Genomic DNA, 23,577 nt, shown 5'->3' on the forward strand with positions numbered 1-23,577 from the left:
AATGGGATAGGGCGTGTGCATTGTGATGGCAATTGCATCGTCAGGTAGTTTGCCCCCGGTGATGCATTGTGCAGACCTCACTACCCTCTGGAGAGCCTTACGGTTGTGGGCGGAGCAGTTGCCGTACCAGGAGGTGATACAGCCCGACAGGATGCTCTCGATTGTGTTTCTGTAAAAGATTGTGACTGTTTTTGGTGACAAGCCCAATTTCTTCAGTCTCTGCTGCGCCTTCTTCACCACGCTGTCTGTGTGGGTGGACCATTTCAGTTTGTCCGTGATGTGTACACAGAGGAACTTAAAACTTTCCACCTTCTCCACTACTATCCTGTCGATGTGGACAGGGGGCTGCTCCCTCTGCTGTTTCCTGAAGTCCACGATCATCTCCTTTGTTTTGTTGATATTGAGTGTGAGGTTTTGAGCGAATTCTGCCATCAATCCACGGTTTCTGGTTAGGGAAGTTTTTAATGGTCACAGAGGGTACGACATCTCCGATGCACTTGCTAATAAACTTGCTCACCGAGTCAGCATATACATCAATGTTATTGTCCGAGGCTATCCGGAACATATCCCAGTCCATGTGATCGAAGCATTCTTGAAGCGTGGAATCTGATTGGTCAGACCAGCGTTGTATTGACCTGAGCACGGGTGTTTCCTGTGCCACACATACAGTGGTTGCTCAACAAAAAGTTTTGTGATTATGCTGCGGGATTTAGAGGCAATGTGTGGTTTAGTACAGTACCCTGTGTCACCACTTCAATGCTCCAGACAAGCACAAAGTGGAGTTAGAGCACTGATTATGCTTTTGGGTCCTACTACTGTCTCTAAATGACAGATGAATGGGCATAAACCTAAACATAAACCTAAATAGAAATTGATAATTGTGCACGACTTCAGTATTACTTACTTAACCTCTTGACGGTCGCCTAGGATAGGGGGCGCCACAGCGCATTTTGAAAAAAATTTGTGCCCATTTTAAACAGCCTACTACTCAAACTCAGAAGCTAGGATATGCATATAATTAATACTTGTGGATAGAAAACACCCTAAAGTTTCTAAAACTGTTTGAATGGTGTCTGTGAGTATGAATTGTGAACTCAACTTCATCACGTTGCCTATTAATCACACCATGAGCTATGGTTCATTGAGCACTTCCTATTGCTTCCACTAGATGTCCCCAGTCTTTACAAAGTGATTTGAGTCTCCTACGTTGAAAACTGACAGAATGACACGCTGTGGAACGTGGTCACACAGAGAGGGCCATCACCATTATGACGCCGGCGCCCCTGGTTACCCTCCCCTTTCGAAACGTTTTGAAACACAATGCAATCGTCCCCCTCAAATCTTATTGGAGCTCTCATTGAAAAAGGCCCTACAGATTTATGTTATACAACGTTTGACATGTTTGAACGAACCTAAATAAGAAAAAAATGTTTTTTGTTGAAAGAGTAGCCCCGCGCACGTCGGAACTTTTGGTGAAGCCTTCAGAACGCGCTAACAAGAACAAGCTATTGGGACGTAAAGGATGAACTTTTTCGAACGAAAATACATTTGTTGTGGACCTGGGATTCCTGGAAGTGCCTAAGGATGAAGATAATCAAAGGTAAGGGATTATTGACAATAGTATACAAGACTAGATGTGATATGCGATTGTTCTAAGATGGCTAGCCTATTGCTATTGCTAGCCTATTGTTCTGAGTATCGCATCCCCTTTTATCGCAAAGTGTGATTACCCAGTAAAGTTATTTTTAAATCTGGCATTACAGGTGCTTTCAAGAGATATTCATCTATAAATCTTAGAATGACAATATTACATTTTAAAAATGTTTTCGAATAGTAATTTAGTAAATTGTAGCACTGTTTCACCGGATGCATTTGAGGGAAAATAGTTAGTCAACGTTACGCGCCGATGTAAAATGCTGTTTTTATATATAAATATGAACTTTATCGAACAAAAGAATGCATGTATTGTGTAACATGATGTCCTAGGAGTGTCATCTGATGAAGTTTGTAAAAGGTTAGTGCTGCATTTAGCTGTTTTTTGGTTATTTGTGATGCATGTGGTTGGTCGGAAAATGGCTATGTGGCTACTTTTACGATATACTCCTCTAACATAATCTAATGTTTTGCTTTTGCTGTAAAGCCTTTTTGAAATCGGACAACGTGGTTCGATTCAGGAGAGGTGTATCTATAAAACTATATAATTTGAAAAAAATGGAAAAAAAAATAAAAATAAAATGTTGTTATATTAATGGCGATATGATTTTTCGCTGGATGTCCGTCCCGTATGCGGCCGCACAGGGGTTAAACTGTTGTTACACTAAGGTTTTTATTATGCAATACTCGTGCTGCCCTCGACTGGGAGACCCATGAGATGATTGTCGGCTTTTGGTTTCTCTCCCTCTAAAAACAGAAATAAATAATTCTAAATAACAAGCTGGCTTTATTTACAAATTAGTAACAATGTCTCACCCATGTTCAAGAATGGCCTTTTTCTTGATCATTTTAGGTTATTTGAAAACGAAATCATCTCCAAAATATTGTTATTTTTTAAACAAAGCGATTTTTTTATTATTCATTTAGAATTATAAAAAAGCCTGTTGGATATTCTCACAAATATATTATTAACCCTGTTATTAGCAGGACAATATATATTGGTCGTATTGATCATGGCTCCCGAGTGGCGCACAATGGGATTGCCTTGCAGTTCTCCAGCTGTATCAACTGAAAGCGCGCGAGGTTCAAGGCACGAGGGCAGGGGGCACGGGTTGGGCCCCAGAGCCGCACTTTGTTTGTGATGCCCACTATTAAACGGTCTTGGATATGTTCATCCCTATTAGCACCGAAATCACAGTTTTCAGCTAGCTCATAAGAGCTCTGAGATACGTCTGCCTTTTCTCTCTCTCTTTGGCTGCGTTGGTAAAAACATGCCCGCTTGTGAATGAGATTCCGTTGTGGAATGAAGTAGTCCTTCCAACACTATATCAAAGTTTGTTTTATCTTTCTCCTGAGCGAATTTAAATGAGATGAGTATTTTCTCTGCCTCACTGCCCACCACGTAGATTAGCGAACTGACCTGGATGACTCCATCATCTTTGTCCAGTTTTGTAGCAGTCCTGAAACGGCAGAATCTCTTTCTCCACTCCCGCCATTCTGCTGGGCTTTCGAACTTCTTACTTGAACTTGGGCATTTCGTTGTCCTCGTCCAAACTTCTCTCTATGAGGAGAGCCAAAGCACTTCCACAGTGTTTGCGCAGATTAAGTATGTAGACATTTGCGCGGTCTTGCAGTAACTTTTCCCCCGTGGCACATTTTCTGGCTAGCATTTGCAATGCCTTCATTGTTGTTTTCCTTACAAATAATAACTTTGGACATATCTCCGTTCCTATCTAAGTAAGTGCCTTATTGTGTTGTCTTTTCTACTGTAGCATACAGTTTGTGTGTATGGAACATAATGTACACTGCTCAAAAAAATTAAGGGAACACTTAAACAACACAATGTAACTCCAAGTCAATCACACTTCTGTGAAATCAAACTGTCCACTTAGGAAGCAACACTGATTGACAATAAATGTCACATGCTGTTGTGCAAATGGAATAGACAACAGGTGGAAATTATAGGCAATTAGCAAGACACCCCCAATAAAGGAGTGGTTCTGCAGGTGGGGACCACAGACCACTTCTCAGTTCTTATGCTTCCTGGCTGATGTTTTGGTCACTTTTGAATGAGACGGAATGAGACTTTTGAATGAGACGGAGTCTACAACCCACACAAGTGGCTCAGGTAGTGCAGCTCATCCAGGATGGCACATCAATGTGCTCTTCACAGATGAAAGCAGGTTCACACTGAGCACATGTGACAGACGGGACAGAGTCTGGAGACGCCGTGGAGAACGTTCTGCTGCCTGCAACATCCTCCAGCATGACCGGTTTGGCGGTGGGTCAGTCATGGTGTGGGGGTGGCATTTCTTTGGGGCGCCGCACAGCCCTCCATGTGCTCGCCAGAGGTAGCCTGACTGCCATTAGGTACCGAGATGAGATCCTCAGACCCCTTGTGAGACCATATGCTGGTGCGGTTGGCCCTGGGTTCCTCCTAATGCAAGACAATGCTAGACCTCATGTGGCTGGAGTGTGTCAGCAGTTCCTGCAAGAGGAAGGCATTGATGCTATGGACTGGCCCGCCCGTTCCCCAGAACTGAATCCAATTGAGCACATCTGGGACATCATGTCTCGCTCCATCCACCAACGCCACGTTGCACCACAGACTGTCCAGGAGTTGGAGGATGCTTTAGTCCAGGTCTGGGAGGAGATCCCTCAGGAGACCATCCGCCACCTCATCAGGAGCGTGCCCAGGCGTTGTAGGGAGGTCATACAGGCACGTGGAGGCCACACACACTACTGAGCCTCATTTTGACTTGTTTTAAGGACCTTACATCAAAGTTGGATCAGCCTGTAGTGTGGTTTTCCACTTTAATTTTGAGTGTGACTCCAAATCCAGACCTCCATGGGTTGATAAATTGTATTTCCATTGATTATTTTGTGTGATTTTGTTGTCAGCACATTCAACTATGTAAAGAAAAAAGTATTTAATAAGATTATTTCAGTCATTCAGATCTAGGATGTTTTATTTTAGTGTTCCCTTTATTTTTTTGAGCAGTGTATTTACAGTTTTTATCGACAAGTACTGATTATGATGAGGTAATGCTAAGCTTTTTGCCAGCTATGTGTGGCACCATATTTCTTAACATTATACAATGCATTCTGGGTGTCACGTAAACGTCTGTCAGACCAAGATGTTATATTGAGGTGAAGGAATGGTTCACTCATCTTTCGAGTAAACTTCCGGAACTGAATGAAGGGAAGGGAATGATCGTAGGTGACACTCCCCCTTCAACATTCATACTGCAAATAGACCAAACTCATCTTGTCTCCTTATCATTTTTGGTTCACGTGAAAAAACAAACATGGTGGAGTGCACAAACTACCCATCGTTGGATTACTTTCGAGTTTTAGAAAGTCTTTTAGTCAATTATTTTGATCAATAGTGAGCTCACCCATGATGTGATGAATTGTAAATAGTAATTGCTATTAGCTAATTCATATTGTGGTTTCTGTAAGCTGAGAGTCAGCTAAATATGACCGCTTGTGTTACGTCAATCTTTCCTCAGTTAGCGCCACGACTAATGTAGCCTACATTTTCCGGTTTGGATGATTGTGTTATGCTGTCGCTACTTCTGTGAATGTCTGAACATTGCATCCAAAAATAGACTTCTGTGAAAACTCAAAGCTGACTGTTGCGTCAATCGAAACTGGACGTTCTAAATAAATGTTCTAATCACACTGGTTTGAGCGTACACTGCAGGGATGACTGTAGAATGATCACACCCATTTGTTGGTACATGTCAAAGGGTTAAGGCAGAAATGACAACATCCTATTCTCTCCTCCTCTTTCTCTGCCAAGCTCTATCTGTCATTTACTTGCACTGTTTCCCCTAATCCTAACATTTCTCTTGGTATTTCTCTCTTTTCCCTTTCTGTTCCCTCCTTCTCTCTCTCAGTATTCCCAAATATCGAGGCAGTAATGGTTATTATCCATCTAGTGCTATGGTTATGAGGAGATTGTGAGGTTGCATTAATGCCTCTTGGCCCAGGCTCATACTAATGGCCCAGTTTTTATGAGTGTTTTGTTTTAGAATAGCACACTGCGGTCACGTCCACCCCACAGTCCTGCTCTCCGTTAGGATACCTAACTTACAGTACATACTCTAAGCTTTATGGATGGGTCTTGTTCACATAGGGAGCGGGAGAGAGAGAGATGAGGAGACAGACTGGGCAGTTATGAAGACAGAGAACATGACAGAAAGGCAGGGAAGAGACATTACTAAGACAGAGAGTGTCTTGAGAGCAAACACAGCGATAGAATTGACATGATAGAGAGCTCTCTCCCTCCCAGTATGTGAAGGCTTTTATCCCAGTGAGGGTCCAGTAGTAATGTCCATTACTGTAGTCCAGATGTGTGATGTGGAGTCAAAGTGATCGTCACCATACCAAACTATACGGTTGGAATGGATGAATGCAGCAGTAGATTGTACAGAGATTAAATAGATGCAGACATTCACACAGAATGTTTTTCCTCTGCTGACTCGTTGTCCATTGTTTTCCTGGTCTCTCTCATAGTGAAGGGAAGGCAGATGGTTATTGGTCATATTTTGGAGGTACCCATTTGTGGCTCTAATGTGTATCTAGTTTCATTGTCAATTTTGGCCGGTGTTTGACAGCCATGAACTATGACCAGCCCTGACCAACAGGTTAGATTGGGCCTGGAACAGAGAGAGAGAGAGAGAGCAAAAGGGAGAGAGAGGGAGTGAGAGAAACAACAAGAGGGAGAGATGATTTCAAGCAAACAAACAAGTGATGGCTGGTGATGTCCGTGGAAACTATTACCCTGTTGTCTGCCACTGCACACACACACGCATTTTCCCTAAACCTAACCCTTACCATAACCCAAATCCTAAACCTAACTCCTAACCCTAATTCTAATCCTATTTGTACCCCTCACCCAAAACCTAACAATTTTTTGTTGTTGTTGAGTATTTTCACCCCTTTTTTCTCCCCAATTTCGTTGTATCCAATTGGTAGTAGTTACAGTCTTGTCTCATCGCTGCAACTCCCGTACGGACTTGGGAGAGGCGAAGGTCGAGAGCCATGCATCCTCCGAAACACAAGCCACACTGCTTCTTGACACAATGCCCATCCAACCCGGAAGCCAGCCGCACCAATGTGTCGAGGAAACACTGTACACCTGGCGACCGTGTCAGCATGCACTGCACCCGGCCCGCCACAGGAGTTGCTAGTGCGCAATGAGACAAGGATATCCCTGCCGGCGCCGCCCCATGGGTCTCCCAGTCGCGGCCGGCTGCGACAGAGCCTGGACTTGAACCCAGAATCTCTAATGGCACAGCTAGCACTGCGATGCAGTGCTTTAGAACACTGTGCCACTCGGGAGGCTCGAAACCTAACTCTTAAGGTTAAAATAGCCTTTGTCCTCATGGGGATGTGGGACAAGGGGATTTTAGGTCCCCCACAAGGATAGAAGAACCAACACACACGCACATACACACATACATACCTAACCCTTGTTTTACTGTCCTTATAGGAACCAACAAATGTATTCCCATTCAATAACCTATTCTGCCTAACCCCTTAACCTAACCTTAACCCTACCTCTAACCTTAACCCCTAACTCAAAAACTAAACATAAACCTAACCTCTAGGCAAAATGTCTGAGTCATTACATGAGACCGTGTGTATGATCAGTAATCCTCCCTCAGTTCAGACCAACAAGCCTGAAAGGATAAAGCCTGTACTCACATAAACAACACAGCTACCTCTCTTATTCTCTCTCCACTCTTCCTTATGTTATCTTTCCTCTCCCCTCCTCCCTTATGCACTTTTTCCCTCTCCTTTCCTTATTTTTGCTCCTCTTCTCCGCTCTTACTCACTTCTCATCTTTTCCTACCTCTTTTGACCTTTTCTCCCTCCCACTCCTCATTTTCTAATTTTCTCCTCCCCTCCACTCTCTCTACAGGGCGTGTATAGTGCCACCCTACACACCCTTAAGCTGTGCTTCATCTGCCCTCCTCCTATTTGTACATCATCAGCTCTTTAGGCACTGGCTTCTTCAATCATTCATCGGTGCCCCTGCATATGCAACTTCACTTCCTTCTTGTCTCTCCCGCTCTCTCAGTTAAATTACATTCAAAGGGCCTTTATTGGCATGGGAAACATATGTGACAGGTAGCTTAGTGATTAAGAGTGTTGGGTCAGTTACCGGATCGTCACTGGTTCGAATCCCTGAGCCAACTAGGTAAAAAAATCTGTCTGTGTCCTTGAGCAAGGCACTTACCCTAATTGCTCCTGTAAGTCGCTCTGGATAAGAGCGTCTGCTACATGACTAAAATGTTAAATATAAATGTTTACAGTGCCAAAGCAAGTACAATAAACAAAGGTGAGAAGAAACAAATTTAACCTTAACAAATAACTATTATTAACAGTAAACATTGCACTCAAAGTCCCTCTTTCCATCTTTCTTTCTCTCTTTGTGTCTCCTCAAGGCTTCCCTTGACAGATGGTTTCATGTGATGTATCATAGATATGCTGTACTGTAGCATCTGCATTCTTCTGGCTCTGCGTGAAGCATAACATTACATGACCATGAATGATTAATCAAAGACTCTCTCTGACACGCCAACATGAGTCACACCACATCACATTACAGTTCAGTCACTCAATTGACCTGTGTTTAGTCCTGACATGGCTGAGGGCGTGTGTGTGACAGAGAGAGAGAGAGCGGGAGTGAGTGTGTGTGTGAAAATGTGTGTGTGAAAATGTCTGTGAGAGTGAGTGTGTGTGTGCACTTGCGTTTGTGTGTGAGAAGATGAATCGTCAGCAGCCTACATGTGTCAGTATCAGTCGGATGTCTCATGTAATGGGTGGAGATATAACTCACGGGCCTAATTGTAGAGCAGAAGAGAGATAATTAATAAAGAGGAAAATGGAGTGAGAGCTAGAGCAAAATATAAAGAGAGCGAGAGGGCACGAGAGAGAAAAGGCAGAGCATGCCCTGAGAGGTAAACACAGTGCAATGCATTGTGGAGAATGACTATGTCAGTAGGAGATTAAAGATAAATCATTCTATAAATAGTCTGTAATCTGCAGGAGGCCTGCAGGGGACCATGGAGAACATAATGTCAGCACGGAGTAAAACAAGCAGTATAATAGTGTAAACTATAGCACTACAGGAGGGGAAATAGAGCAGCACGTTAGAGAGTGGTATATGATTGACTGTTGAGGTTCCATTTATTGGAGTTTTCCCCCATCACGGCTTATATTGTGCCTGTATCGTGGGAAAATCACAAGTGGAAAAAAGTAAGGAAAAGGAGAGAAAGAGGTGTGTGCGTGTGACAGAAAATAATAATGTGTGTGTGTACAGTGCCTTCAGAAAGTATTCACACCCCTTGACTTCTTCCACATTTTGTTGTGATAAAGCCTGAATTTAAAATATATTAAATGTAGATGATCTACCCCATAATGTCAAAGTGGAAGAAACATTCAAACATAGTTTTTTTTATGAATGGAAAATTAAACACATATCTTGATTAGATAAGTATTCAACCCCCTGAGTCAATACATGTTAGAATCACCTATGTCAGCGATTACAGCTGTGAGACTTTCTGGGTAAATCTCGAAGAGTTTTGCACACCTGGATTGTACAGTATTTGCCCTTTTTTTTATGCTTCAATCTCTAGCAAGTTGGTTGTTGATCATTGCTAGACAGCCATTTTCAAGTCTTGCCATACATTTTTAAGTCAATGTAACTAACTAGGCCACTCAGGAACATTCAACGTTGTCTTGGTAAACAACTCCAGTGTATATTTGGCTTTGTGTTTTAGGTAATTGCCCTGTCTGTTGGAAAGCAGACTGAACCAAGTTTTCCTCTTGGATTTTGCCTGTGCTGAGCTCTATTCCATTTATTTTTATCCCCCCAAAAACGACCTAGTCCTTGCCAATGACAAGCATACCCATAACATGATGCAGCCACCACCATGCTTGAAAATATGAAGAGTGGTTCTCAGTGATGTGTTGTGTTGGATATGCCCCAAACATAACACTTTGTATTCAGGATAAAAAAAGTATTTATTTGCCAAATGTTTTGCAGTATTACTGTAGAGCCTTTTTGCAAACAGGATGCATGTTTTGGAATATGTTTATTTGTCTTCACCATGCTCAAAGGAATATTCAATGTCTGCTTTTTTTTTACCTATCTATCAGTAGATGCCCTTCTTTGTAAACCATTGGAAAGCCTCCCAGGTCTTTGTGGTAGAATCTGTGCTTCAAAACATTGCACACAGAGTTAGTCCATGCACCTTTTTTTAAACTTTATTTGTTATTTTTAGATGAGGGATAAGTCCATGCAACTTACTGTGACTTGTTAAGCACATTTTTTTCTCTTGAACTGATTTAGGCTTGCCATAACATAAAGGTTAAATATTTATTGACTAATGACATTTAATTTTTTCATTTATCATTCATTTGTAAACATTTCTAAAAACATAATTCTACTTTGTGTCACGGTTGTCGTCGGGAAAGGAGGACCAAAATGCAGCAGGTATGTGGTTGCTCATCTTGAACTTTTATTAAACTCAAAATGAACACCAAAATAACAAAACGAACTCACGATCAACGAACAGTCTTCTCAGGCTCACACACGCTAGACAAGAAACAATCTCCCATAAAACCTACACCAAACAATTACCCATATATAGGACTCTCAATCAGAGGCAACGAGGAAGCACCTGCCTCCAATTGAGAGTCCCAAACCCCCATTAACCTAACATAGAAATACACTCACTAGACTAAACATAGTAATACATAAACATAAACCAAAACCCGGAAATAATAAATCAAACGCCCTTCTACAAAAACACCACCCCGAACCACATAAAACAAATATCCTCTGCCACGTCCTGACCAAACTACCATAACTATTAACCCTTATACTGGTCAGGACGTGACACTTTGACATTATTGAGTATGGTGTGTAGATTAGTAACACCAAATCTCCGTTTAGTCAATTTTAAATTCAGGCTGTAACACAAGTTTTGGAAAAAGTCAAGGAGTGTGAATACTTTCTGAAGGGACTTTATGTGTGTGTTTGTAGTGTGTGTGACTCGTACATTGAACAGAGCCTTACCTCGGTGTGTGTGTGTGTGTGTGTGTGTGTGTGTGTGTGTGTACCGGAAATCCCCAAATGTCCCCAGAAGGATAGTAAAACAAGGACAATTCTCCCTCGTGGTCCCCACGAGGACAAAGGCTTTTTTAGGCTTAGGGGTTAGGTTTAGGGTTAAGGGTACAATTAGGGTTAGAAAAAGTATTTAGGTTTAGGAGTTAGCGCACAAACATGTAAAAAGCAATCTTGGACTTCTATCGATCTGTCCTTTCATTTCTTTTGTCTCCTTCTCTCCTTCTGTCACACACACTCAAGTTCTGCCAGTCTCTCTCACGCCCCCTCTTCATTTCTCTCTCTATCCCTTCCTTCTTTCCTCTCATCTCTCTCTCTGTCTGACTCTCACTTTTTTATCTCCTTGACTTTCATTCCATCTCCCTCTCTGTGCGTGTCTATCCCTTCCAATCTCATCAGCATTTCACTCCTGACGTCTTCTCTCACTATCAGTCAGATTCTCATTCAGCTCTCTTTCTTTTCACCATCTCTCCCTTCCTCTTGCTCTCTCAACGTCATCTGTGCATTGCCCTCCGGGCTATCACAAGTACACTGAAAAAAATTGTGCTTTGAATTTACTTAATTCAAATAGGTACATTGGTTCCACATGAATGAAACATGTTAGATAAACACAATTTTTTTTCTTCAGTTTACTTATTTTATTTTTGTCAAGCAAATATAATTTCTTCAAGTAAATGCATTGTAATGGAATTTAATCAATTTAACATGATTTGGTAAAGCTAATTTTATTTGAATTAAATTTGTAGCTTCAAATGGATTTGATCATGTTCCCTAAACCTGATCACTACTTAATGATTAACATTCTTTTATTGATGAGATTACTCATAATTATGTAGAACTTTGTCCAATTTATATTATGGACAAGGTTCTACATAATTATTAATGTAAGCACAAGATGAAATGCTGCGATGTTCTACCTTAGTGTTTGTATTTACACAAATGAATAAGGAAATAAAAAGCATATGCTAAAGATGTGTAACAACGGAGCAAGAGACCATTTGTATCAGTGACAAAGAAGGCAAAAGGCATGTGTTTAAAAAATTACTGTATTTTTTTGTAACGGTTCAGCTCTTTGGAATGACAAATGTCCATTCACTGACATTCAGCGTTCAATGAATTGCACAGGTCTAAATCACAGTAATGTAGGCTATATATCTGTATAAAAAAAGAGTTGTCCTAACAATGATTGGTCACACTCTCGAATGCATTTTGTTACAAAATGAGGCAGTTATTTTTCATAAGGAGTAACAGACAAAGAATGAGGTAGGTATGTGTACATATTGGTGCATGTTAATTCTATTGAGTAAAAGTCACTACAAAGTGAAACTGAACTTTTTCCATAAGCTGCAAAGAAAATGAAGGGCATCTACTCAAAACACCATACAAAATGTCTAACAAAATCACGATAGCTCCATCTTTGGACATGCTCATTCTGTTTAGAGTTTTTGTGAACAATCTAACAAGTTCAACATAAGTCAGGTTGTGTGAAACACAACCTACAGTCTGAAACACAACCTACAGTCTGAAACACAACAAAACAGCTCACTGAAACAGCCTGTTTTTAAATGCAACAACTTTGTTAAGTTTTCCCCATTCAGTTCCATAAAAACCTTCTGAAAGACTTGTAGCGGAGCTCAGTTTTGTAACTGAGGTTCATGGCATACATGAGGCCGAGCAGCATTGCAACAGCAAATTCTACGTTGCCCAGATTCTGCAGCACATTGACGCCTTCAAGGATAATCCCAGTGTCCTCTGGTTCCTCACTCACATGGTCTTTGATAATGTAGATCCCCACAGTAGTGTCCTCAATGGCTGCCTTGGTGGACTCTTCATCTATGCCCTGAACAAGTCACAAAGGCAAAACTGGTCAGTCATACAAAATTAATCATTCATCAATTAAGTGTTTACAGTTAGGGACTCTAGGTTGCAAAAAGTATAGCACATGAAGCACAAGAGCATGATACAGACAGAAATAAATCAAGAATGGAGTCCTTTTAAGTGTCAACTAAATCAAGAACTGCTGCTAATATTTGAACACCGCCTATTACAAGGCTAAAATTAAGTGGTTATAATCAAGATTTCCATTCTATTCAGATTACATTTGAGACAGAGAATTTTGATCACTGTATTCAGCATTCATGCAAACAAAAAATGACATTGAGTCTTTCATCTGAATGATACAATTCTGGAAGAGAAAAGATTGTGCATCTAACCACAGCTAATGAAATAAGATGGAAGACAGAGGAGATGACACAGTAATAGAATAGCTAGTGATAGAATATGATGGTGGCCCGGAAACAGGAGAGGAAGAGAAAGAAAAAGGAAGGAAGAAGGAAACACATACCACGTTCCTGAACAAGGTTTTCTGGGTCTTCACCCATATACACACACACTCCCTTTATGATGAACTCTCGTCTGACATCTATGTTGCTATTCTAAGAAAATAGAAGGATTTTTGAATTGATGTCTTATTTTGAAGTCAACTTTTGGTGTAGAACCACATATGAATGTGTATTTTGAAGCATAAGGAATTCTTACATCAGTCATAGGTGCGATGATTGATATGAGTCTTCTTCCCAGCTGTCGTCCTCCTTTTTTGGAACAACTTCAGCAGGTTATCTGAGTGTATATCAAGTTGAGAAATACAATTGGACTGGAGTGGGGTTGTGGTGATTCTCTTAAACTCGGCATTGACCTGAAAATAGTAATTTGATTAAAAACTGCAGAAAGGAAAATAGACTGGATATGATCACACATGCAGCAAACTAGATTGTTCTCTATAGGGAGAGAAATAACTAGGCAGTCAGCACAAATGGTGATAACTCTGAATAAGGATCACTTATGTGGCAAGCTGAGGGAAAATAATATTCTACCTTCACCAACAAATCCCAGATAACATAACCAATAGATCAACAATAAGACAAGCATGGCTAATTTACATCAATGACTTCAAAAAGCACAGTCCATCTTGCCACAAAGTCCTCTACCATGGGTGCGTCACAGACAACTTCATGTCTCCTGTATGCAAATGTCTTCTTAACTTTGAACTTCACTGTGTCTCTGTTGTTTCTTTCCTTCACATCGGACAGTAGAGCTTTCCGCATGTCCTCGAGGCGCTCTTCTGTTTCTCCTGAGGGATATGTGGGGCAAAAGTTCAATTCTGCTCTCTTTGGATTTTTAACACCATAGGCTGCACTTGACTTCTCTGCAGGTTTGTGCTTCAAGGAGTTTATCGTCACCTCTGGACATCCCAGTCTTCTCAGGCGAGTGCGGTAGTTTGCCAGTTTGTATTTCAAACTGGTTCTCCATCCTCCACATACAGTGAAGGAACACTTCTCAGTCAGATTTTTTGTAACTTCTGTTGAGTGGACTTTACTTTGGTGCACAATTAAGGCATTCCAGGTCTTAAATGTGCATGGACAGTCAATGTATGTACATGGGTAACGGACAGTACGGCCATAATGTGGGTGCTTTAACTTGTAATGATGCAAAAGTTGGGACCTACTTGATACCAATTCTGAACACTCCTTACATTTCCACATTCACACAACACTGAAAAAAAGAGAACAGAAATACCATAAAACCTAAAGACTGACATTCGGAGCAAATTGTTTTGAGTATTATAACAACCTCTGATAACAGGACTCACCGACACTACATAGCCTGTGAATGGGTAGACAAAGCAGCTGAAATGTAGTAGGCAAACATCATGGACCTGTAAATACAACATTTGTTCATTATGAAATGTTTGATTCAATTATCTATTGATTTATGCATGTATCCACTCATATGCACATACGTTGAATTATTTTTTATTTTTGTCAAATAATTTGAAATGTATTGATAAATGGACACCTATAACATAAAGCAATACTGTTCAACTGCTAAAATTAACTCCACACTACATTTCAATAAGTCTATGTCCCCTTTGCACCACGTTTTACAACATGGAGGCAGCCATGGGCAAACTGTTAAACAGCATAAAAGCATGAATCTCATAGGATTAGGTGTATAATCATTAGATCTCAAATATGTAATGAAAAACAATTGTTTTTAAATGTCTGTTTTGATGCAAATACATGAGCTTTTAATTTGTTTTACTTTTACCTCACAAGAAGAAAAAAAGTTGGTGCACTAAATGTTACTGCAAAGTGATTGCAGACGATGTCGTGCACAAGCACCAAAGAATTAGTTAGCTAGCAAGTTAGCTAGCATGTTAGCCAACTAACTTTACCCCCTTGCAAAATGTTAATCTTGACCTAGTCCTGTTTTACTGTTCATAGAAGCTAGCTAGCAACAATGTCCTTTACCTTTAGCTGCCATGCCGATATGTTTCAGACTGAAGCACAAAATGAGGATATAGAGCAATCACTAATAACGTTACTGCTTACAATTCTGACTACAACCACACAGACAAACGTTAAATAAAATCAAAAACTATGCTTACCTTGACCAAGATTCTAGCTACTATCGTCTCCGCTAACGCGCCAGTGTTCTTTCTGGAAGATTCGTCTCTCGCGCGGTTTGAATTGTTACTCGTCATGAATTCACTTTATTGGTTCACACTCCCCCTACATGATTCAAACTGGTAGATCTGATTTTGCTTCGTGTTGCATTGATTGCAAGCAATGAAATCGCGTTGAGAGGAGAAACAAAACATGTTTGAGTAAATCACACAATATGCTTTCGTAAATCTGACAGCCCACCATGTCCCGTTTTCAGTGTAGGTGAGTTTCCTTCTCACGTTTATATGGCAACTATGATGAGGTGCTCTGTAGTCATGAACATGTACACACACACACACATACACACACAGACACACACACACACACACACACACACACACACACACACACACACACATACACACACACACCAATATCCAGGATAAATCCGATATCCAGGATAAATAAAACATTACACTCTTTCCGCATTTAGCAAAATCATTTTAATCAATTCTCCATTTGTCTTTCATGTTGTTTCTCTTAAGTTCACACACATAGGGAATACGGTTTCTTCTCTTGAGTGTCTGTCTGTCTGCCCTTTGTGTGTCCTTTGCTCTAGAAGCTGCCCTGCGAAATATCAGTGGGCTTAGCGCCCGGGGCTTAATTAAAAAACAATTACCTTTAGTTTCTGTGGGCGACCCACGGGGATAGGCAGAGGGCTAATCTGGTCGTAAGTGTGACGGACCTTTTTACTTACACACACACACACACCACACACACACACACACACACACACACATATACACTAGAGGGCTTCCCGAAATTAAGATCCGAGCCGAATTGAATCTGTGAAATTCACATCCGACAATGACAGAACCAGGGAATGTTTTTGAAAATCAATACCCGTTCCGATTCAGAGCCGAGGTGGACCAGATCCGACCCAAAATATGTCCGAGATGAGGGAGAATCTGATCCAAATTGGGTCCCGTCTGTATCGGACCCAAATGGATCTGAAGGATAAAAAATACAGCTTTATTGATGCACAAGCCAGTTGAATTGTTTTGACTTGTCTGGCAGGCAGGCAGTGAACGTTAACATTTCACATGCATTTTCTGTTGTGGTCCTATCTAAAATAAATGAGTTGTCTATGCTACAGCTTAGTATTTTCATAAGTGCCATCCCTAAAATGTTGACAAAAGAAGAAAGGAAGGGGTGTGTGGCAAAGATACACTGTGCTTGTCTCTCTTCAGAATTTGCTCTTTGTCTCCCGTTAATTTGTGCGCATTCATTATGTACGCAAATGTAGGCCTACAAAAGTTCCCATTAGGGGATGTCTGATAGCATATCTGATTTGTCTTAACTCACCACCACTCCTCGATGTATTTGAAAAATCTTTCCAACATTCTCCTTCCCATGCCTAAGTAACCACAGTGCCTTGGTGTAAAATAGCAACACATTGCTGATCCCATATCTCCGGTGGAAACATCATAAAATAGGCTACCCTTGTGCAAATACAGCTGTCTGTTCGGAGCTCATTGGTGCAGGAAACCGCGAGGGCCCTGTTCTAACAATGTTTCAAGTTCGCTATAATGAGAGCTCGAGCCAGATAGGCGGCGCAGAGAGATTAATACTATTGACTGAACCAACTGCCACGCATAGCAAGTGTGATTTATAGAGGATATCTATTTTCATCAGAATATTTTCTTCATCAAATATAATTTTGGATCTAGTCGGTATTTCACATATTCTCAGACAGATCCAAAGTCCTTGTCAACCGAGTGTGATCCGATCTGGGAATTTTGGTCCGACCTGTTCGGCTATAGGGTCAGCTATCGGGTAGTCGAGTGGCGCAGCGATCTAAGGCACTGCATTTCAGTGCTCGAGGTGTCAATAGAGACCCGGGTTCGATCCCGGGCTGTATCACAACAGGCCATGATCGGGAGCCCCATAGGGCGGCGCACCATTGGCCCCGCGTCGTCCGGGGGAGGTTTTGGCCGGGGTAGGCCGTCATCTCAAATAAGAATTTGTTCTTAATTTATTTGCCTAGTTAAGTAAAGGTTAAATAAATAAATAACAATTGGGTTTGGGTAAATCCGTGAAGACCTCTAATATGCACACTTTCTCACATACATGCAAATGCATGCACACATCAACACACACAGGCACATTTACACACTCACAGTGACAGTGTGACATCAACATACAGTATTTCGCACACAGTGAGCGAGCACACACACCCACACACATAAACACTAAAGGGAGATTAGAACAGCTGTTAGTTACAGAGGATGGGGAAGAATGCGGTAGAAAGGGGAGAAAGGGATGCTTGGACAGTTTTGCTTTCTTCCACTGATGACATCAAAAGTCCATAATGTCTCTTAATGACATCGAGAGAAATCAGGTAGAGACATATGTTTGTGACTGTCTGCTCTTGAAGTGTGTGAGTTATTGCCTGTGATATGAGGTTAAAGGGGGTAATGATTTCCCCATAAACACATTAACCCTGAAGAAGGTCCCAGGGTGAGTGAGCATACACACATAAATACACAGAAACACACACAAAGAAACACTGACACACACATGCACGCACACACACAAATCCCCAAACACTTTAATAGGTTATCACTTTTAATGGCTAAATTAATCTATTCATTTCAAGGCCCAATTAGATTACTTTAATGTCAGTAATGAGATAATCCCCTGGAGAATTGTTGGAAGTGCCCTTGAAAACACCCACACTGGAGAAGAATGAAAGGAGTGTGTCTGAGCATGCTTAGTGACCCCAAAAAGTGTGTGTGTGTTTGTCCCTCCGCTAGGTGACCTCATCCCAGTTTTTGAAGGGCCACCTAGCAAAGGAACACAGGGCCATAGCAATTCCCAATTCACTCACTCACTCACTCACTCACTCACTCACTCACTCACTCACTCACTCACTCACTCACTCACTCACTCACTCACTCACTCACTCACTCACTCACTCACTCACTCACTCACTCACTCACTCACTCACACACAGTCTGGGATCTAAGATGAGGAGACTGAATGTCTGAAAAGCGGAGTGCCACTGTGATGTCAGAGCGATCAGGGAAGGTCGGTGGTCGGTGGGAGGAAGTCAGATGGATCAAGCTTGCTTGTCGATTGCCCTGTCAATCACTCGGTCACCAAGGCTTGGGCCTCAGGGGGATATAAATAGAGCTGCTAGGAGCAGAGCATGATGGGTATGGGACAGAGGACAACACAGAAACATACTGTAGGGACCAGGTCACCAGAAACAACTGGGTTATGGCTTCAATAACCTTGTATCCCTGTACAACGACTCGGTACTTGTACATTGTTTATCTAGTTATCGTTACTCATTGTGTATTTATTCCTTGTGTTATTATTTTTCTATTATTTCTCTTTTTTTCCTCTGCATTGTTGGGAAGGGCCAATAAGTAAACATTTCACTGTTAGTCTACACAGGTTGTTTACAAAGCATGTGACAAATACAATTTGATTAGATTTTGATTTAATGGAGTCTGCATGTGTGTGTAGATGGATGCAAATATGTGTGTAAGGCTGTAAGTGTGTCAGATCTCTCAATCTAATGAGAGTGCATAGTTTTTTGTTCAGTATTTAGGTTTTATCCTGTTTGTGTGTGTGGGGTGTGTGTGTGTGTGCTGAACAGGACAGAGTTGTTAGTAGTAATTAATGGGTTTTTCTCCCTAGTTGAGAGTATCAATCTGAAAGGCTCACAGCCACTGTAAATCCATCTAGCTACTCCACTGCAGGCCCCGTACGCACGCATGCACACACCACACACACATTCTATTTTGTTACTCAGGAAGACACATCAGAGCCCTGGAGTGTGTAGCTGTAGAAAATAATTGCCACATTGCACTCTCTCAAACTAACAAACTTTCCGTCTTTTTCTCTCAGACTTTTCCCCTAGCTCCACTCAGACTTCTTAGACACATCCAATGGTGAAAAATGACTGTTTGCTATTTTTAGGGTGCAGGGAGTCAGCGTTCATGAAGGCACAACTCAATGAAATGTTCTCTCTCTCTTTCTCTCTCTCTCTCTCTCTAAAAGTGTCTGGGCCTCAACAGTACATTGTGTCTCGGCTGGGAGGAGAGGAAAACTAATTGTTTTCCTGTTTTAGCCTTGGCAGCAGAGTATTATAGTGCTCTATTGTGTTTCTGTATGGGCCCCTTTTCTGCTCTATTTGGAGGTCTTGTGTTGATGAAGGCTGGTGGGAGTAGTGTGTTCAATCTTCCTTCATCCTAGAAAGAAAGTGGATTAGGGCTGTATTCCATTCCGAAAAGTTGTCCCCTCCCCTTATGGCCTGGCCCTTGCTGACTTCTTAGTTCCCTCTATGCATCTGATAGGACTGCATAGGTGAAAGCAATACAGTATCAAAGTAAATATATTGTTTACACACCTTTCAGGTTGTCTCAGTGTCTGTAAAGGGGTGGTCAGAGGGAAAGGAACCACTTTCTGGAATGAAACATTACTGATAGCTGTACCCCTCACTGCCTGAATACATGTCTGTGATGCCTGACAGGCTCCCCGGGGTCTTTCAACACACCATCCTCTTTATCATATATAGTAGGATGTATAATGCATCAGAAAGGTCACATAGTAGCATTAGCACTGGGGAGAACATAACTAGATCACTGATGTGATACATGCCATAACTGAATGTTGGAATGTTCTGGGATTCCTTACCACTGGTTGCCATAAGTGTTGTTGTTGACAGGTAGTCGTAGGTGATCATCAACCCCGAGGAGGAGAGGAAAGGCAAGAAATAAACAAATGAGAAATGTCATCCCTCCATTGATGTGCTAGAAGGGCATGGAAGCACCCTGGCTCAGGCTCCAGCCAAGAAACTGTCAGGTGGGGTTTGGGTGAGGCGGTACAGTTTCAGTCACACCACCTACAGTGGCTCTTCCTTTAACAGATTGCGGGATGCTGCGGAATGGTATGGCATGTTGGAGTGCATAACGTCATAGTATTATATTGTCAGGCATTTTTGCCATTAATGCTAGTTCGACCACCAGAGGGCGTCTTTGAGAAGCTAAGTTATTGAAATGACATGGAGCTGTAGGCCTAAGAGTCCTGTTGATTGTAGCTGTTTTACGGTAACTTACCTATTGGAATAAAGGCCTACTTCAATATACTGTATATCAATCAACCATTCATTCATTTGTGCATGTCATCGCACAGCATCCAAGTCACCCATGTCTTTAAATACAGTCAAGCATTTTAGTTACAAAACTAAATTACAAAGGGAGCCTTGAATAATTAAACAATGAATAAACCGCAACATGTGATTGAATTCACAAACACATTTGACTGTTTTTAATATTGGCTGTACTCGAGAGACTTTAAAACCTTTTTTGTTAGAAAAGACTACATGGGATTGATTATAATTTGTTATTATTATTCAATTTGTTGTGCTGTTTATACTGTTAGAAATGTATTTTAATTAAATTGATTAATATTATGGTGTTTCTATTCCAAGAAAAATGTAAATGCATTTTACAGTAGTCTACACCGGTTCTTCCAGTAAAAGTTGCGTCATACTGCAGGACACCGTGCGGGCTGCCACAGAATTCTATGACATGTTATTTAAGTGTCAGCCATTGTTGCCATTAACGCTGGTTAGTGCTAGTTTGACCACCAGAGGGCATCTTTGAGAAGCATTTGACTTGTTTTAATATTGGCTGTACTAGAGAATTTAAAACCTTTTTTTGTAAAACATAGTATATGGGATTTATTTTAAGAAATGTTGCTTAATTTATTTGATTAACCTCTATGGGCTAGGTGGGACGCTTGCCAGTTGAATCCTGTGGCGCGTTATTCAAATCCTTAGATATGCTAATACTTCAATTTTACAAAAATATGACTATTTTACACCATTTTAAAGATAAGACTCTCGTTAATCTAACCACACTGTCCGATTTCAAAAAGGCTTTACAACGAAAGCAAAACATTAGATTATGTCAGCAGACTACCCAGCCAGAAATAATCAGACACCCATTTTTCAAGCGAGCATATAATGTCACATAAACCCAAACCACAGCTAAATGTAGCACTAACCTTTGATGATCTTCATCAGATGACAACCCTAGGACATTATGTTATACAATACATGCATGTTTTGTTCAATCAAGTTCATATTTAGATCAAAAACCAGCTTTTTACATTAGCATGTGACGTTCAGAACTAGCATACCCCCCGCAAACTTCCGGCGAATTCACTAACAATTTACTAAATTATTCACGATAAACGTTCACAAAAAGCATAACAATTATTTAAAGAATTATAGATAGAGAACTCCTCTATGCACTCGATATGTCTGATTTTAAAATAGCTTTTTGGTGAAAGCACATTTTGCAATATTCTAAGTACATAGCCCAGCCATCACGGGCTAGCTATTTAGACACCCGGCAAGTTTAGCACTCACCAAAGTAAGATTTACTATTACAAAAGTTTGATTACCTTTTGTTGTCTTCGTCAGAATGCACTCCCAGGACTGCTACTTCAATAACAAATGTTGGTTTGGTCCAAAATAATCCATCGTTATATCCGAATAGCGGCGTTTTGTTCGTGCGTTCCAGAAACTATCCGAAATGATAAATCAGGGTCGCGCGCATGGCGCATTTCGTGACAAAAAAAATCGAAATATTCCATTACCGTACTTCGAAGCATGTCAACCGCTGTTTAAAATCCATTTTTATGCCATTTGTCTCGTAAAAAAGCGATAATATTCCGACCGGGAATGTCCATTTAGCTAAGCTTTCGGTCGACGCGGGCCTGAGTCTCACAGTACTGTAACCAGCCACTACCCAAACGCGCTACTTTGTTTCAGCCAGAGCCTGCAAAGCCACGATTCAGCATTTTGCCGCCTTCTGAGAGCCTATGGCAGCCGTAGGAAGTGTCACGGGACAGCTAAGATCCTCACTCTTCAATAAACAGAGACAAGAAGAACGACACCTTGTCAGACAGGCCACTTCCTGCATGAAATCTTCTCAGGTTTTTGCCTGCCATATGAGTTCTGTTATACTCACAGACACCATTCAAACAGTTTTAGAAACTTTAGGGTGTTTTCTATCCAAAGCCAATAATTATATGCATATTCTAGTTACTGGGCAGGAGTAGTAACCAGATTAAATCGGGTACGTTTTTTATCCAGCTGCCCCCTAGCCCTAACAGGTTAACTCTAATGAACTTATCCTCTGCAGCAGAGGTAGGTAACTCTGGGGCAGCAGGTAACCTAGTGGTTAGAGGGTTGGGCCAGTAACCGAAAGGTTGCTTGATTGAAACCCCGAGCTGACTAACCAATAGTGCAAAAAAGGTGTTAGGTGAACAATAGGTAGGTAAAGAAATAAAACAACAGTAAAAAGACAGGCTATATACAGTAGCGAGGCTATAAAAGTAGCGAGGCTACATACAGACACCGGTTAGTCAGGCTGATTGAGGTAGTATGTACATGTAGATATGATTAAAGTGACTATGCATATATGATGAACAGTGAGTAGCAGTAGCGTAAAAGAGGGGTTGGTGGGGGGTGGGTGGGACACAATGCAGATAGCACTGGTTGGTCGGCCCCATTGAGGTAGTATGTACATGAATGTATAGTTAAAGTACTATGCATATATGATAAACAGAGAGTAGCAGCAGTGTAAAAAGAGGGGCTGGGGGGGCACACAATGCAAATAGTCTACTCTGTAGTGCCTTGCGGTCAGACCCTGAGCAATTGCCGTACCAGGCAGTGATGCAACCAGTCAGGATGCTCTTGATGTTGCAGCTGTAGAACCCTTTGAGGATCTCAGGACCCATGCCAAATCTTTTTAGTTTCCTGAAGGAGAATAGGCTTTGTCGGGCCCTCTTCACAACTGTCTTGGTGTGTTTGGACCATTCTAGTTTGTTGTTGATGTGGACACCAAGTAACTTGAAGCTCTCAACCTGCTCCACTACAGACCCGTCGATGAGAATGGGGGCATGCTCGGTCCTCCTTTTCCTGCAGTCCACAATACTCTCCTTCGTCTTGGTTATGTTGAGGTATAGGTTGTTATTCTGGCACCATCCAGCCAGGTCTCTGACTTCCTCCCTATAGGCTGTCTCGTCGTTGTCGGTGATTAGGCCTACCACTGTTGTGCCGTCTGCAAACTTAATCATGGTGTTGGAGTCATGCCTGGCCATGCAGTCGTGGGTGAACAGGGAGAACAGGAGGGGACTGAGCACGCACCCCTGTGGAGCTCCAGTGTTGAGGATCAGCGTGGCAGACGTTTTGCTACCCTCTCTCACCACCTGGGGGCGGCCCGTCAGGAAGTCCAGGATCCAGTTGCA

The 23,577-nt window shown here is 41.6% G+C and overlaps 1 protein-coding gene and 1 long non-coding RNA gene across 2 annotated transcripts in view; one reads left to right on the forward strand and one right to left on the reverse strand.

Annotated features, from left to right (window-relative positions):
• LOC106571754 (utrophin) overlaps nt 1-23,577 on the forward strand; it is a 193,925-nt gene that overhangs the window by 14,395 nt on the left and 155,953 nt on the right. The window lies entirely within an intron of this gene.
• Nucleotides 11,827-15,540, reverse strand: LOC106571756 (uncharacterized). Its single transcript, XR_001320996.3, has 5 exons — nt 15,246-15,540; nt 14,448-14,513; nt 13,337-13,493; nt 13,143-13,233; nt 11,827-12,638 (listed from the first exon to the last, which is right to left on the reverse strand). It is a non-coding gene; the product is annotated as an uncharacterized LOC106571756 (long non-coding RNA).

The sequence above is a fragment of the Salmo salar genome, chromosome 15 (genome assembly GCF_965601325.2).
Source record: "Salmo salar chromosome 15, fSalSal1, whole genome shotgun sequence".
In the NCBI taxonomy this organism is placed as follows: domain Eukaryota; kingdom Metazoa; phylum Chordata; class Actinopteri; order Salmoniformes; family Salmonidae; genus Salmo; species Salmo salar.